Source organism: Elephas maximus, chromosome 10 (assembly GCF_024166365.1).
Source record: "Elephas maximus indicus isolate mEleMax1 chromosome 10, mEleMax1 primary haplotype, whole genome shotgun sequence".
In the NCBI taxonomy this organism is placed as follows: Eukaryota; Metazoa; Chordata; class Mammalia; order Proboscidea; family Elephantidae; genus Elephas; species Elephas maximus.
Window position 1 is genome coordinate 82,086,533 of NC_064828.1, and position 17,449 is coordinate 82,103,981.

At 44.9% G+C, this 17,449-nt stretch overlaps 1 protein-coding gene across 4 annotated transcripts in view; it reads left to right on the top strand.

Moving 5' to 3' along the window:
* Positions 1-757: 757 nt before the first annotated feature.
* The window catches only part of SUSD6 (sushi domain containing 6), a 102,541-nt gene continuing 85,849 nt past the window's right edge, over positions 758-17,449 (top strand). For 2 of the 4 annotated variants that reach the window (XM_049897333.1, XM_049897326.1), the window contains exon 1: positions 758-1,031. The gene's annotated coding sequence lies outside the window, so the exon portion shown is untranslated. Of the gene's footprint in view, positions 1,120-5,932; positions 6,062-17,449 lie in introns of all 4 variants that reach the window. The other 2 variants (XM_049897330.1, XM_049897327.1) reach the window with 2 other exon arrangements.

A 17,449-nucleotide genomic window follows, 5' to 3' on the forward strand; every position in this document is an offset into this window, starting at 1 on the left:
GCTTTTAGGGCCTCAAGAATCACTTTGGAATGCTCCTTGGAAAGAAAGATTGCAGAGTAGAGTGACCCCACTGTGCAGAGGAGAACTGCTCCACAGGGTGTCAAGGCTGTAACCTTTTGGAAGCAGATCGCCAGTCTCAAGACTTACTGAATCAGAAAAGCTGGAGGTATGGCCCCGAATCTGCATTTTTACACACACTCCCCGGGGCAATTTTGAGGTTGGTAGGGTATTTTTTTAGGATACATACTGTAGTTTGAGAAGTACACTGTACTGCTTAACAGGGAGACTATGAGCTGCTTCGGAGATAAGACCTGGCGAGTGATTCAAGAGCTCATAAAGTCACAAGCGTGAAAAAAAAAAAAAATTTTTTTTTGTAAACCAGAGAACAATCCAATTCTTTATACTGAGGACCTAATAATAATAATAATAATAATAATAATAATAATAATAATAATAATAATAATAATAATAATAATAATAATGAACAAAATAATAGTAGTAGAAGTGGAACCGCTCTGCGAACGCACAGCACCCCGAGCAGGTTCCACGGCCCCGTCGCTCCAGCACAGTCAGCGCGACTGTCCCTTTAAAGCCCCCCCCGCAGCCTCCCGCGGGGCGTGCGGCCCGGCCAGCGGCGCGTGCGTGCTGACTGCCGGTCGACCGGCGGGGCCTCCCAGCGGGGCGGTCGCGGCGGCGAGACGCCGGCGCTTGTTGCGTGTGTGCCTCGCCCCGCCTCTTTCCCCACCCCTCCCCCTCCCCCTGCGGGGCCCTCCCCTTTCCGCGCGTTACAGCTGGGCAAGTGACGCGGGCGCCGCCGACGCGTTCCATTCTCCGAAGCCGGCGACGGTCTCGCCCCCTCCCTCGCCTGCGCCTTCTCTCCCGCAGGGCCGGCCAACACGAGCCAGACAAGGGCACGCGGGGCCTCGCTTAGACCCGGGAGGGCTGCGGGCGCGTGTAGGCGACGGAGCGGATCTCGGCGCCGCGGAAGCTGCGAGCGCCCCCTTCCCGGAGGTCGCCGCGCCGTTCACCGGGTGAGTTGTCACCGCGGCCGGGGGGCGGCGAGGACCAGCATTGTGTCACTTGCGCGCCCGGCCGGCTGTCAGGGGCTCGGGGACGGAGGTCAGTGTGCACTGCCCCGGTGGGGATGCCGGCCGGGGATCCGGCCTGTAGCGGCTGCTCCACCCGCCGGCCCCGCTGTCACCCGGACGCCCGGCCGCGAGCACCGCCGCCGGGTGCCCTGCGGTGGCCGGGCGGGGCGCGGGGCTGGGAGGGCGGCCGGCCGGCCGGCAGGCAGACGGTGTGGGATGTGCGGAGGCCGGGAGGAGGAATGGACGGCAGGTCGGCGGCCGGGAGCTCCAGGGCGCGCTGTCCCGCGTCACTGCCCGGGCAGAGTCGGAAGAGCCGGGCGTGTAGGGCCGCGGTTCCTACCTGGAAGTTAAGGTGGAAACCGCACTGTGCGGTCGGCGGAGAGGAGGAGGGACGGAGGTAGGCAGAGGCCCTCTTTATTACTGTTAGTTTGCACCCTCCAGCCGAGCAAAGCGCGCAGGTCCCGCGCTGGGGCAGCGCTGGTTTAGCGATGGTGGATTTCCTGAGGAAGCCGTGGAGCCGGTGTGTGCGCGCCTGAGTTTTCTGGAGCCCCCGCGCCTTGTCTGCTCTTTAGTCTCAAAAACTTTTCTTATTATCTGAGCTGCAACTCATCGAAACCACTTCCTGTTTTACATAGAGAGACAGACTTTCTTTTTTACTCCTGGTGTTGAGACTTCAAACATTAGTGTAGGTCTGACCCCCACCAGAGTGGTGACTGTGGGGCTGCAGAAGTGGAAAAAGTTACCTGTGAAGGGATTAGGAGGGGGAGGCGTTTATGGGAACAGCAAGGCCCAAGAGAAAAGAGGCGTCAGAATCAAGTCGCTGACGGGTTAGAGCGAAGTTCACGTTTCAACAAAGAGGCCTAATGCTGTTTCAACAGAATTTTCTCTCGTGGCAGCCAGCATGCTGGGCTGTGTTGCTCTTGCTCACGGGGGTTGTGTGTGCTCTGTTATGGAGGTGCAGCGAGTAAAATTACCCAGTTCAGTTAAACTACAGGTACTCCAGGTGTATACTCCCCAGACCTACAGTGGTGGGAGGAATGTCTTTTCACTCTTCGCAGTAGTTCATTTCTTGTTGCTTTCGTGTTTGTATGTATACAAATGCATACATATACATATATAATTTTTTGGTGTAGAATGGATTCTGACTCATGGCAACCCCCTAGGTGTCACAGTAGAACTACGTTCCACAGGGTTTTTGATGGCTAATTTTTTGGAAGTAGATCACCAGGTCGTTCTTCCAGCATGCCTCTGGGTGGACTCCAGCCTTCCCCGAATTCGTTAACCCTTTGCACCACTCCGAGTCTATGAATATACACACAGGTACACATATTAACATATATATATTATAAGTGTGTATATATAACCCACGAACCTATCGCTAGATAGGATAGAGTAGAATTGCCCCATAGAGTTTCCAGGGCTGTAATCCTCATGGAAGTAGACTGCAGAGCCGCTGGTGGGTTTGAATGGCTGACCTTTCGGTTAGTAGCTGAGCGCTTAACCACTGTACCGCCAAACCAAAAAACCAAATCCCTTGCCATTGAGTCAATTCTGACTCATAGCGACCCTATAGGACACAGTAGAACTGCCCCATAGAGTTTCTAAGGAGTGCCTGGTGGATTTGAACTGCCGACCGTTAGCAGCCGTAGCTCTTGATCATTATGCTACCAGGGTTTCCACTGCACCACCAGGGCTCTTTAAACATGTTTATATCTGTGAATGTAACGCACGTACACACCTTTACACACCTTTTCTGTTTTGGGAATTCCACACCCAGATTGTAACCATCAGTGGAGGTTAGAAGAGACATGTGCTCAGCATTGAGTTCTGACTTTGCTGGGTTTTGGGTTTTTAGCTAGAGGTGCATTCAGCCAGAAGTGAAAATTTTTGCATAGTTGGGGCGGGGTATGTCTGCTCCTCAGTAAAGGAGGTATTTAATAAAGTAGCAATAGTAGCAGCACCCTTTGCTGTTGAATAGATTCTGACTCATAGCGACCCTATAGGATGGTGTAGAACTGCCCCTAGGGTTTCCAAGGATCAGCTGGTGGATCCAAACTGCCGACCCTTTGGTTAGCAGCTCAGCTCTTAACCACTGCTCCACCAGGGCTCCAGTAATAACAAGAATAGGGAAACATTCTTGAGAACTTACTGTGTATAAACCTTTGTGCTGAGAACTTTACTTTCTTGATCTCGTTTAATAAACAAACTTAAGGTACATATTGTTGTTAACCCTATTTTTCCAGTTGAGACCAAGCCTAGACAAGTTAGATAACTTGCCCAGGGTCACACAGTTTGTTCATTACACTGTTAGTTTCTAGTGTGTTTACCTTTTGGTAAAATTGAAACCAGATTCTTTCTGGAACCTTCTCAAAGCATTATACTTCCTCAGCCTGTCAGATCACGAGCCCTGGTGGTGCAGTGGTTAAGAGCTCAGCTACTAACCAAAAGGTTGGCAGTTTGAATCCACCAGCCACTCTTTGGAAACTCTATTGGGGAAGTTCTTCTCTGTCCCATAGGGTCGCTATGAGTAGGAATTGACTGGACGGCAGTGAATTTTTTGGTTTGAGCATTTCCAACTCTTCCTCCCAGATACACACTTCTAGTATGTTTGCACAACCTTCATTTATCCTTCCTTCCTTTCATCTTTCCATTTAGTTTGTGATACAAAATGTGTGTCGGGTGCTGTGCTAGGCATTGAGGATACTGCAATGAGTAAGAACCCAGCCATGCTCTCATGGAGTTCCTAGTCCAAGTCAATTTATTTTGGTTTATGTTGTTAGCTTTAAGGAACTTAAAGCTAGTTGCTGCTTAAGGAACTTCTGTCCAGTTAGTTAAGCAGATGACACTACTGGTGTGAGCCCTAATAGATAGGACTTCCTGTCTGCAGGGTGACTTTTTGGATCCCGTAGTAGAAATGGCAGATGAAAACACATTCTTACTGACAACCAGATGGGGACAGGTCCCTGGGTGCTCAGAGCAGCGCTTGCCCAGCCTCTGCCCTGCAGTGTTTAAACTCTTGAGTGCAAGCTTACTGTCCAATGGCAGAGTTTGACTTATTTGCTGAGGCCAGAATTTGGGTGGATTAAAAGAAGAGGAAGGAAGGTAGAATGAGGTGTTACAGATGCGGGCTGGCGGGTGAAGAGACCTCAGCACTTTGTCTCCTTTCCTGGCGGCCTCCACTGTGTGGTGAAGGAACTTGGGCTCTTATGTAATGATGTGTCTCCTGGCAGGGAATTTCCTCCTTTGCTGCCGCTGGGGCAGCAGTTCTTCCCGCTCCCCTTCCCCTCCATGCACGCACGTGCACCTTCCAGAGGTAATAATTCTCCTGGCTTCTTCAAAGACCTTCTTTTAAGTTTATAGCTACTAAGTACTCTTACACTCCCTCCATGACTTTCCACCCACCCACCCCCAAAACTTGCATTTTGTTTCAGACCTTTCCTTGTGCTCTTTTTCTGTATCCTTAGCTCTTCTGACAACCAGCTTACTTCTGGTATCCTTTGTGACCTCAGAGAATTACAATATCTTAAAAAAAAATGAGTGAGCCACATAATCTTCCTGATTTTCGTACCGAAACAGAAGTGAGCCAGGAGGATGTCTGAAGCAGAACCGATTGCCAGCAGTGAAGGAAGGCCAGAGAACACACGCACTTGTCTTTCCTCTCTGGGCTTCCAGTTGTTGTTGTTGGGTGTGCTCAGCCGATTTTAAACTCATAGTGACTCATAATCTTTATGAAAGCGAATCACCAGGTCTTTCTCCCACAAAGCTGCTGGGTAGGTTTGAACGGCCAACCTTTTAGTTAGCAGCTGAGCACTTAACTGTTGCACCACCAGGGAGAATCTCACTGGGAGGCATGTTATGGAATGGGCCCCTTGTAGCCTGAACGTCAGCGGATTCATGGGGTAGATTGTGTAATTGCCATGCATGAAGCATTTTACTCACCTTCTGAATTGACATACGATGTCCTAGTTGAGGCTAACAAGCGGGATTCATTTTCCATCCTCTTTCTGTCTGGACAGTAGGGAAACCTTGTTTTGGGGGCATTTTTTGGTGGTAGTGGTCTGAAGTTCAGGCAGTAGGAGAAAGATGAGAAGGAACAAATAGAGGAAGGAGGCCTGTGTCTTTTTTTTTTTTTTTTTATTTATTTTAAACTTTGAAAGGCCTTGCTTACCAGTCAGGGCCAGAAGTTAACTTGCTAGAAAAATACTGCTCTCTTGCAGACTCAGTACTGAGGATTAAGATAACTTGGGTTAAGGGTGAGCATTGGGACAAATGCATATGTGATCATAGAAACTCTTTTCCCCTAGTTTCTCCTCAAGATGGCTTCAATCTAAGGGTCACCCACATATCTCTTCTTAGTGAGATTTCATTTCAGGAATGATTTTTTAAAAAATTAACGTTTTAAAGTTATGTTGCCACATTGCAGAAAATCTGGAAACGAGCAGTGAGAAATATCACCTGTAATGTGGGAGGGCTGTTTCCGTGTTAGTGGGAGTGAAAGCTAGAGCTTGAGGTTGGGCGGGTGAGGGACTTTGTCATGGGAATTTGAAGCTGCTAACAGATGTGGACCTGAGACCCATGAAACAATTTCAAGTACCCTTGAGCACCAAGTTCTGTTCACTGCCACCCTGGCCTGGCTTTAAGGCAATAGCCTTGTCCCCTTGGGTGATTTTCAGTTCATGAGTGTCTGTAAAAACCTTTCATCTGAAAACTAGAGATGCTGGGGAGCAAGATACCTCTTACAAGGCTTAGGTTGTAGTGGCAGAGCCTCTCAGGCACCTGTAGGTGCGTCCTTCTACTTGTGCTCATGCCTGTCTGCGACGGTGTCCTTTTTCTTTCCTTCTTAGTTTGTCGGCCTAGAAACAAGCAGCACTCCTCCATCTGCTCTCTCATCCTCTTGGTTCTTACCTGAGTATGGACGTCTTCATTCTGCTGGTAGACCTCGCAGTGGTGCTGGGCTGGATCAGCTGTGAAAGGTGACCTGTGCCACTGTTGGGGCAGGGGGACAGCCAGTCGCTGTGAAGGTATTGGGGATAGCAACAGCAGGAAGGCAGCAACTTCAGCGAGAACTGAAGCGGGTTTCGCAGACACTGGTGTGGCCCGTGTTGTACCCTCCCTCCTGGATTCTTATATCTCGAAAAGGAAAATAGCCACCCTTGAAACATCTGAAGGCTGCATGCCAAGAATCCATGCTGTACTCCAGAAACAGGATATTACTGAAGCATTTGTCTCAAGCAGAAACAGATGTAGTTCCCTGTTACTGTGGCCAGTGTTAGTAGATCTTTAAAATTACCTGATAGCAATGTCCATTACATGTTCTCTTTCCCATCCCCTCCACATATGCACATACATAAACCTTATAATTTTTGGGGGGTGGGGGTAGGCCTGGCCCTATTGCCAGACTTGGAGGAAGTTAGCCTGGGATTCCTGATGACAGTAATAGGTTCTCATGTGGTTTGCAGATGGCAGAGGTGGTGACTGACAGTTCATTAATCAGAAGAAGGTCTTCTGTGGTGAAAAGTTAAATGATTCGGGATTCTTATTCTCCTCCAGCTGGAGATTGAACACAATACCATAGAGAAGAGATGCGAATAGGGACTCCTTCTCAGCCTCCCCACTTTTTACCATTCTTTCTTAAGGAGGAGGAACATTTAATCTTTCCAAATCCAGCCTACTGCCAACAGTGACTTGCCTTCACCCACAGAACTTTAAGACCAGAGTGTGGAATTGTCCTTTGTGTAAACTGTCCTTGCTGAAATTTTGGTTGACTAGATTAGGGTTTGGCTTCTGACAAAGCCAGTAAAATGAAACTGGCACCTTGGAATGGATTAACCCCAAAACCCTTTGCCGTTGAGTCGGTTCCGACCCATAGCGACCCTATAGGACAGAGTAGAACTGCCCCGTAGGGTTTCCAGGGAGCGCCTGGTGGATTTGAACTGCCGACTTTTTAGTTAGCAGCCGTAGCTCTGAACCACTATGCCACCAGGGTTTCTGGGAATGGAATAGGAGGCTGTTTATCCAACTCGTCCCTCTTTGGGTTGTTCTCAGTAAACTAAGCGGGTAGAAGGTTCCCATCAGTTGAAAAGGGGAACAACGTGGTTTTGCTTATTTTGCATTTTAAATCGTAGTAGCCTAGGCAAACTGTCTAATACAGGAAGGCTGAGGGGAATTTTTTTTCTTTTTCTTAAATTGTCAGTACATCAGGACAAGATTACAGAAAGCTTGGAAAATAGAAGGGGAAAATCACTGATTCAACCACCCTAACACAAAGCCATTTCCATGTATTCCCTTTTTTCTTTTAGTTGGCAATTCCTGTAATTCAATTTTGTATTCTGTTTTTTTCCATTTAGCATTATACTATAAATATTTTCCTATGATGATATATAACCTTTATAGTTATTTTTAATGGCTTCGTGATGTTCCATTGAATAAGTGCTCTTAGATTTAGAGATCCTTCATACATGTAGATTATTTCTAGTTTTGCTCAAGGAGATTTTTTTTTTTTTTATATTTTGTTGTCTTTTTTTTTAACAGCTTAATTGAGATGTAATTTACATATTCACCCATTGAATGTGTACAATCCATTACCATAATCTAATTTTTTATTGTGGTTATACATGTGTATATATATAAAACAAATCATTTGCCAATTCAACATTTTTTATATGTACTATTTAGTGACATTAATTAAGTTAATTATATTGTGCAACTATCACCACTACCCAAGCTATTCCACCACCATTAACAGAAACACAGTGTGCCCTAAGTGGAGCCTTCCTCTTTCCCCTTCTCTCCCACCCCTGATAACTACTAATCAACTTTGGTCTCTGTACATGTGCCTGTTTCATATAAGTGAAACTGTACAATGTTTGTCCTTTTATAATTGCCTTATTTCACTCAGCATAACCTTTTTAAGGCTAATCTATGTTGTAGCATGTGTCAGGACTTCATTTCTCTTTATGGCTGAGTAATATATCATTGTATGTATCTGCCACATTTTGTTGTTGTCTGTTGATGGACATTTAGGCCATTTCTACCTTTTGGCTCTTGTGAACAGTGCTGCAGTGAGCATTGGTGTACAAGATTCAGTTTGAGTTCCTTCTTTCAGTTCTTTTGGGTATATACCTAGGATTGGAATTGCTGGGCCATATGGTAGTTCTGTGTTTAACTTTTTGAGGAACTGCCAAACTTTTTTAGAACACTTTTATTACCTGAAAAAGAAATCCTATTTGTAGTCATTCCCCATTCCTCCATAATCCCCTAGCCTAGCTGTAGGGAACCATTAATCTACTTTCTATCACTTTCGATTTGCCTATTTGGGCATTTCACTATAAATGGAATCATGTCATATGGGGTCTTTAGTGACTGACTTCTTTCACTTAACATAATGTTTTTGAGGTTTATCCATGTTGTAACATGTGTGAATTCTTCGTTCCATTTTATTGCCAAATAATATTCCATTGTATGGAGCCCTGGCGGCACAGTGGATAAGCACTCAACTGCTAACCAAAAGGTTGATGGTTCAAACTCACCAGCTACTCTGTAGGAGAAAGATGTAGCAGTTGGCTTCCGTAAAGATTACAGCCTTAGAAACCGTGTGGGGGCAGTTCTACTGTGTCCTGTAGGGTCACTATGAGTCGAAGTCAACTTGATGGCACTGGGTTTTTTGATGTACCACATTTTATTTATCCATTCATTAGTTAATGGATGTTTGAGTTGTTTCCAATTTTTGGTTTTTATTAATTATCCTTCTATGAAGATCCATGTACATGTTTTTGTGTGGAAATATGTTCTTATTTCTTAAGGAAATATTTTAAAAAGCTACATCAGTATTTCTGCTTTGGAATTAACAGTCTATTTGGCTGTACAGTTTGAGGAAGAACGGTGTTTAGCAAAATCTGTTGGTCCTTTGGTGTTGAGGATGTTGCCCTGAGTCAAGAAAAGATGCCCCACTGTCCCCTACATTTTGTGTTTATGAAGTTTGAACTCTCCAATGGCATTGTTTCCAAATCTTTGGTGCAGAACTTTAAACAGTGGTAAGAGTTCACAGATGCTGTAGTGCCTAAATTCAGTGCACATGTGCTGTTTCTTTAAAAAAAGGATTTTCACGGTGAAGCCTCAGTTCTAAATTGAGTCATCGTGTTTTATGGAGAGAACTTTACTGTGAATCCCACAGAGCCCTTCTTATCAGATTTAATTTATAGTTCTCAGAAGCTTTTCCGTTCCTTGTGAAAAATTCCATGCACTGGATTGGAGGCTTCTGCTAGGCTGGGAAATGGAATCCTTACTGAATAGAGAGTCAACCAGCAAGGCAGGGAGGAGGGAGAGGGGCTGTGAGTGTGGGTAAAATGTAGGTCTGAGAAAGAAAGCGGTTTAGAACAGCTCTCACAGGGCTCTTACAGGTGGACCTTGGTTACATCCGATGTTAAAAATATAGATCATGCCAGACACAAAAAAGAACAGATGGTGCTGCTGGGAGTGTCATTTCCTCTACAGAACCTACCCCAGGGTGGTTTTACATCATGCCAGCCATAATACTGAAACAATGCAACAGCATGTCTCCTTTTGCCCTTGCCCTAATTGGAACTACTACCATTTGTGATCAACAGCTGGTCTTGCTTTCCCTGTTCCTGGGTCCTTACCACAAGTTCTTCAAGGTGTGCTAATTGCTTTATCAGAGGGTCAAGGTGATTCCACCCTAGAGAGAGAATTGGGATAGGGCATATGCCCTTTGTCCAACAAAAACCCGTTGCCGTTGAGTCGATGCCAACTCATAGTGACCCTACAGGACAGAGCAGAACTGCCCCCATAGGGTTTTCAAGGCTGTAGATCTTTTAAGGAAGCGAACTGCTATGTCTTTCTCCCACAGAGCGGCTGGTGGGTTCGAACTGCCGACCTTTTGCTTAGCAGCCTAGAGCTTAACCACTGCACCACCAGGGCTCCTTCTTGTCTAACAAGCTGCACAAAAACAAGAACTTGGATTGTTTTCTCTAAGTTCCCGTACCTACACCCAAGCCAGGGACCAGTCCTTGAAAGTTCTTTCCTCTGTGTGTGTAAATTATGTGAATGCAGCCATAACTTCCCTACCAAAATTCACCGTCCAGCGTTTGGGATTTGTGGCAGCTCTGTCAGTGCAAATTGTATTCCCAGATCCTGAGAGTCAGATAAGGCAAGACCCTTATTTGACGATTCGACTTCTTGACTGTGGATATAAAAAAAAGCCCTGTTGCCACTGAGTCCATTCAACTCATAGCAACCCGAAGGACAGAGTAGTATGCCCACAGGGTTTCCAAGGAGTGGCTGGTGAATTCGAACTGCCGACCTTTCGGTTAGCAGCCGAACTTTTAACCATGGAGCCACCAAAACTCCTTCCACAATAAACCAAACATGAGAAGAGAGAAACTCTGTAGGTCATGAAATTTTTGAATTGGAAAGATGGGACTTCGGAGATATCTCATCCTATCTCCTGTTTTACAGAAAGGAAAATTGGGAAATGAATGCGAAGAGCTGACTTGCTTTGGGTGGTGAAAAGGCCAGGGGAGAAGCCAGGACTCCTGGCTCCTAGTCTAGTGCTTTTTCTACCCTGGTGTGATCAATTTTTCTTCTCCTCTGTCCTATCCTAGGAACGGGGGTGGGGTTCTAAATGGAGCGAGCAGAGTGTGTGGTTCATGTTGTTAGAAACAAATTCATGTTCCTTCTGTGATTGTGGTTTTGAGTCTAATAGTGAAATTAATTACAAAGGGGAATTAGTCCCTAAGTACAGTTTTTCTGAGAAAAAACTGTTCTTAACCCTTTAATGGGCCAATTATTACTTTTGGGGGGAGGAGTTTTTTTAATGATGCCACGTTTTTTTCACTGATGAAATGGATGCGAAATCATTGTTTATTAATAGTTTTTCATTATTTGAGAAAATGGGGTGCCTGTTGTAAGTGGGCCATGTTGGTACCATGTTACATGAAGCACATCACACAAGCGGTACATATTGGTACTATCGCCCAGGAAGTGCATCACACTTCCTGGTTACACTTGAGCCATAAAATATCTTACTCAACTTTCAAAAAATACACACAAGATACTAAGTAAACATTGTGCTTGCTGCACATAATTGTTATCAGTTTGATTTAGAGTGGGCCATATCAGTACCATGTTCCATGAAGCACATCGCACATGCGGTACGTATCGGTCCCACGGCCCAGGAAGTGCACCACAAACTGTTTTCACCCCTAAAATAACTCATTTACTTGAATATTCCCAAATACCAGTAACCGTACCTTCCCAATAACACAAAGAAAATAGTAAACATACTTGCAAGCCTTATCTTGCTGTACAGAAGCCAAAACACACAGAAGTTTCACGCAGTCACTCCTCTAGGAAGCATCCCCTCTTACAATGGCTCTCTACACTCAAATATGGCACAGACGAACTTCACTGTTTTTTAGACAGTTGCACCAGTATCTGCCACAATGCCAGAACATACCAAAGTGGCTTGGATGCCTGCAAACACACCTCCGGGGGTGGAAAATATGAGTGGGAGGCTTATCTACCCTTAACCATTAAAGGGTTTAAAAATGGTTTCAGCTGTGCTTAGACTGGGCCTGCTTACCTATTTTATTTCTGTGTCGTTCTTTGCAATTCAAAAATGCCACCTGACCCCAGGCCAGTAAGATGTGTTCTCTGAGTCATTTCCCTTTGTGTTCCCACTGCACCAGATGGGGCCAGTGGCAGGTGCTGGTAGCATCCTCCATGTAGGAGGATTCACTGATGATTGAGAACATGCTGTCTGGGAGGGCTGATCCCCCCCAACCCCACCCCATAAGCAGGCCAGACCCCTGCACAGCTGTGGTTCTAACTTCCTCAGGCCCATTTTATGCAGGATCAGCCCACCATGGAAATGCAGTGTGAATGGGCATCTCTAACTGTGTGTCTCTAACCAGCCAGGAAGGAAACAAGCTCTCTCTGGGGCTGAGGTTATACGTGCTGGCTTTCCCATCCCAGGAAGTCAGAGAGGAGTTTTTTTTGTGGGTGCTGCTGTTTCAGTTGGCATGCTCACAACATTTCTAGAGAATGAACAAATGGTATGTTGGCTGGTCCACAGCTTTTTATCAATCCTTGATTTCCCATCCACCAGGTAGAAACTCTGCCATGGAAAGGCCATCTACCTCTTTGTTTCAGTTGTGTGGAGATTTCATTTGTTACATAGCAGGGTGGCAAGAAAAACAGGTTTCGGTTTCATAAGAGCTCACTGGTCAACTTTTTCTCCCTTTACACCTGATAACCTGGTTGGTTTGTGATGTCAAGCTAGTGGGAGATGGATAGATGTTTGCTGCAGAAACTAAAAGGAAGTAAATCTCATCGTTTGTTTGGCAAGTATTTATTGAATGATTGTACTTGGCTAGGTGCTAGGTATACAGTTGTGGACAAAGAATAAAGAACAAAATAGACATAATACTTGTCTTCACGGAGTTAACAGTCCAGGGGAACACCCATGAATTACAGGCAGTCCCCGGATTATGAATGAGTTCTATTCCTAAGCCTTTATATTGAATTTGTACCCAACCCCAGTGCTGTCGAGTTGAAAAACTTATGTATGGTTTATATCTAACGTCAGTTACTCAAACGTTTATCTTAGCATATAGTGTACCTTTCTATGTGTAAAACATTAAAGAAACACTTCCAGATACACTAAAACATCTTTAAAATAATAATACGGTAATAATAATAATAGTGTTTTGATGTGTGTTGCAAAGTAGCACCCATTTGTTATTACAAACCATTGTATGTACCTCAAATTTTTAATATAGGCATTATGGGGGTTGGTTCGTAACTACAGGTTGTACGCAAGTCAGATGTTTGTAACCCGGGGACTGCCTCTTAATTTGAGAGTAGTTTTGGAGGAATCTGTTCTACTTGGAAGGAGTCGCTTTGGCTTTTTCATTGACATCTGCGCACCAAACCAACAGTCACCCTGGAAGGGAAGAAGGAGGCTTGAGAAATATCCTTGGAGAATTCTCCTGGCCTCTTAGCAAGAGAAGCAAATTGCCTTTCTCTGCAGAGTGAGCTAGGTCTAGGAGTTTGGTCTGGTGTGAGGATTTCTGTTTTCTACCTTCGGTTAGTCTGTCAGTCTTTAATATGGAAATGTTTCCAACCCTGAAATATCCTTTTTTTTTTTTTTAAATTAGGAGAGGAAAACAGTTGTTGGTTCAACACTGAGAAGAGGAATAGACTGGCATAGTGGACTGAATCCTTAGGGAACCTTTATCTTCCCATCTTCCCCAAGCCTCAATTTTGGAAGTAAATGTTGACTTGTAATACCTCTTTTTCTGATACATCAGTGGCTTTATAACCTGCCGGGGGAAGAAAAGGACCTAGTACAATACTGGCACAAATAAGGCTCCAGTAAAGAATATGTCCCTCATGTATTTTACTCTATTGTTGTTAGTTGCCATCAAGTCAATTCCGACTCATGGTGACCCCATGTGTGCAGAGTAGAACTGTGCTTCCTGGGGTTTTTAAGGCTGTGACCTTTCAGAAGCAGATTGGCAGACCTGTCTTCCAACGGGTGGGTTCAGACTGCCAGCCTTTCAGCTAATAGTTGAGTGCTTATCTATTTGCCACCCAGGGAGTCCTATGGGTAGCCATCTCTGCGTGAAGGCTCAAGCTGCAGGCTAAGATGGAAAGTTCTCTGAGGTCAGCGATCATGTCTTCTACTTCTTTGTACCCAGATTCTGGAATAATTGGTTAGTTAGCGCGTAAGTGATTGACCAGGTGTAGTGCATTAAAATAAAAAGGGTGGGAGGGCAAAATGTCTTTGAAGGTGTGAGCCTTGATGACAAGGAAGAGTGTATCATTGATGAAAGGAGGTGCAAGCAGTTTGTGATTGGCTGCTAACCTAAAGGTTGGCAGTTTGAACCACCCAGTGGCTCCACAGAAGAAAAACCTGTTGCTGTTGAGGCGGTTCTGACTCTATATAGGACAGAGTAGAACTGCCCCCATAGGGTTTCCAAGGAACAACTTGTGGATTTGAACAGCTGAGAGCTTAATGACTCCACCACTAGGGCTCCCCCATGAAAGAAAGGCCTGGGTGAACTGCTTCCAGCCTAGAAAATCCTATGGAGCAGTTCTACTCTGTAGCACATGGGGTCGCCATGAATCAGGAGCTGATTGGAGGGAAGCTAACAATATAACAACAACATCATCATTGATGAAATCCTAAAAACTGAGCCATTTGGAGAGAGGCCTGGTTCAAGTGGAAAACAAATATAAACAAGATGATAAAAACTGCTAACATTCACTGAGTTCCTGGTGGCAGGAAAAGAACACAGCTCAGGAACCATGGAGGTGGAGTAGGGAGAAGGAAAGAGGGAGTATTAGAGGTTGTCCAGAATGTTTCAGCAAAGCCAGTCGGAAGCAGACTATGGGGTCCCTTAAGAATTGTCATTGAAGAGCAGAGTCATCCCTGCTAAATTTCAGGAGCAGGTCTTTGTTTCCAGAGCTCTGTCATTTTAAAAACCTCAGGAGGCATCAGTCACGCCCTGAAACCAACTTACACATGTGCCTCTGCGGTCCAGCCATATTTATTTATTTATTTATAGCATCCACTGTGGATCAGGTTGCAAGAAAAGAAGAAGTTAACACAGGGTGGCTTGTTTCTGTTTGTTCTCAGAATTGATCTCTTTTGGGGGTGATTTTATTACCTCTGTAATTATAAAAAATAAGTCTGTTGGTCATCTTATTTGAAGTCTGTGCATTGCTGTTTTGAAAGCACATCTTTGAAAGAAGGGCTGCTCTGTACAAATGCTGAAGTGCTTTTCTTGGGATGTATGCGAGTGAGCAGCGGTAGAATAAACATTTCAGAGCCTTTGGTGTTAGCCTAACTTTCTGTGAATGGTGAAGATACTAAGTCCGCTGCCATCAAGTTGATTCTGACTCATAATGACTCTATAAGACCGAGTAGAACTGCCCCATAGAGCATTCAAGGCTGCAAATCTCTATAGAAACAGACTGCCACATCTTTCTTCCGTGGAGTGGCTACTGGGTTCACACCACCAACCTTTCAATATCAGTCGATCACTTAACCACTTAACCACTGCTTCACCAGGGCTCCTTGGTGAAGGTATGTGTTGTTGTGTGCCATCCGGTCGGTTCTGACTCATAAAAACAAAAAAATTCGATGTCGAGTCGATTCCAACTTACAATAACCCTTAGGGCAGAGGAAAACTGTCCCATAGGGTTTCCAAGGCTGTAAATCTTTACAGAAGCAGACTGCCACAACTTTTCTCCTGTGGAGCGGCTGGCGGGTTTGAACTGCCAACCTTTCAGTTAGCAGCCCAACACTTAACCACTGAGCCTCCAGGGCTCTTAACAACCCTGTGTTTGTTGTTAGGTTAAGGCACCAAGGTGAAGTAGTTTTCAAGCAACACATCTGCACTCATTCATTAATTGAACAACTACTTATTTTTAAATGAAGATAGAGTTGCCAGGCACTTTCCCATACAATTACTTCTCTGCACGAATTCTTTGCAGAGCATTGTTTAACACTTCATTATTCATTTTTTGAATTATTCTCCAGTTTTTATTTAGTCTTTTCTCCCTGTAGATTTCAAATCCCTTGTGGATGGAGGGGCTGGTGTGAGCTTCCTGTGTTTACTAGCAGTAAGGATTTCCTATTTTACAAAGTGTTTTTACATAAGACATATTGTATGATACTGCAAGGAAGGTTTCTGTCTGATTTTATAAATGGGAAAGCCAAGGCCTTTGGTCGCCAGTTGGCATTTAGCAGCGACTCTACTTGTATATATAATAGTGATGCTGAGTCAGCTGGGGCTCAAAGGCAAAATCAAACATTGATAGCTTATGCTGGGAAATAGACAACCTCCGAGGATTGCAGACTTGATAAGTGTTAACTTGCCAATGAAAAGCAACATTACATCCCCTTTCTGTGTCCCCACCCTCAACCTCAGCACAGGTACCCTCAAGGTCAGTATGTGCAGTATATTTCTGTGTACTGATGGGACAGAAATGTGAAAGTGTTCATAATTTTAAAGGGCAGCTTTCATCTCTTAGGAAAAACCGTGCCCATATAGTCTGAGGGGCTTTATTTTTACTTTTTGGAGGAGCAGGTAGGCCACAGGGACAAAACTCTGGTATTTAGAAATCCATGCAGTTGATGAGTTATTAGAGGATCTAGGTGGAAGTAAGCCCAAACAGAAATTCTGAGTTACTTAGGAGCTAAGGATTCTGTGATGGGGTTTTTAGCAGCTCTGTAAGCCTACCCCGTATCAGGCATTGTTGGAATCTTCATTCTAACTGTCCTTCTGAAGGCCCATTCTGACTCTAGGCAACAGTGGTGGGTCCAGGGTCTCTCTGAGGTATCCCTCTTGTTGTGTCTGAGGGGTGCTGTGTTTACCTCAGAACTTACGAGGGCTCCTGAAGGAGCTTTCTTCCTTCCGCTGATGACATGAGGAGCCCAGCATCTCATGTGGGCGAGGCTTAACTTCCTCTTCCCTGTCTTCGAATCCTGTATTTGTTTTCAGAGGCTGACTATGAATGAGTCTGTGTGGGCAGTGAGGAGGTTGGAGATGAAGGCCCCACCTTGCCCATACACTTAAATTTAAGGAATGTAAAGTAGTGCTAATGTTCTTGGGGCTGCCTTGTCTGTTTTTTTTCCATGTGGTAGTTGGGAGAGTGGAGGAGGAAAATTGGCTGTGTCCCAGACACAGTTTTTCCCCTTCAATATGGTGAATGAAAATGGGCAATTGTTTTAAGAAGTGTGTTCTGAGTGGGAGGCAGTGAAGTATTGGAACCAGACTGACCCTGGTTTGAGGCAGAGCTTGACTACTTGCCAGCTGCATGACCTTGAGTAGATTTAACCTCTCTGATCCTCATTTTTATCATTTATAAAATGGAGACGATAGTGTTAATAATAGCTGTCCCCAGAAAGATAGCCATCAAAATATGAACAATTGCCTGGGGTGGTGGGATTCTGGGATGGTGAGGAGTAAAGGGAAGCTATAACTTCTTAAACTTTCACTGTCATTTAAGTTTTTTCACTATTGGCATGTGTTATGGATTGAATTGTGTCCCCAAAAATGTATGTCAACTTGGCTAGGCCATGATTCCCAGCATTTTGTGGTTGTCCTCCATTTTGTGATCTGATGTAATTGTCCTGTGTGTTGAAATCCTAATCTCTGCTTGTGGTTAATGAGGCAAGATTGTTGTTGTTAGGTGCCGTACAGTCAGTTCCAACTCATAGCGACCCTATGTACAATGGAATGAGACACTGCCTGGTCCTGTGCCATGCCCACAATCGTTGTTATGCTGAGCCCATTGTTGCAGCCACTGTGTCAATCCATATCATTGAGGGT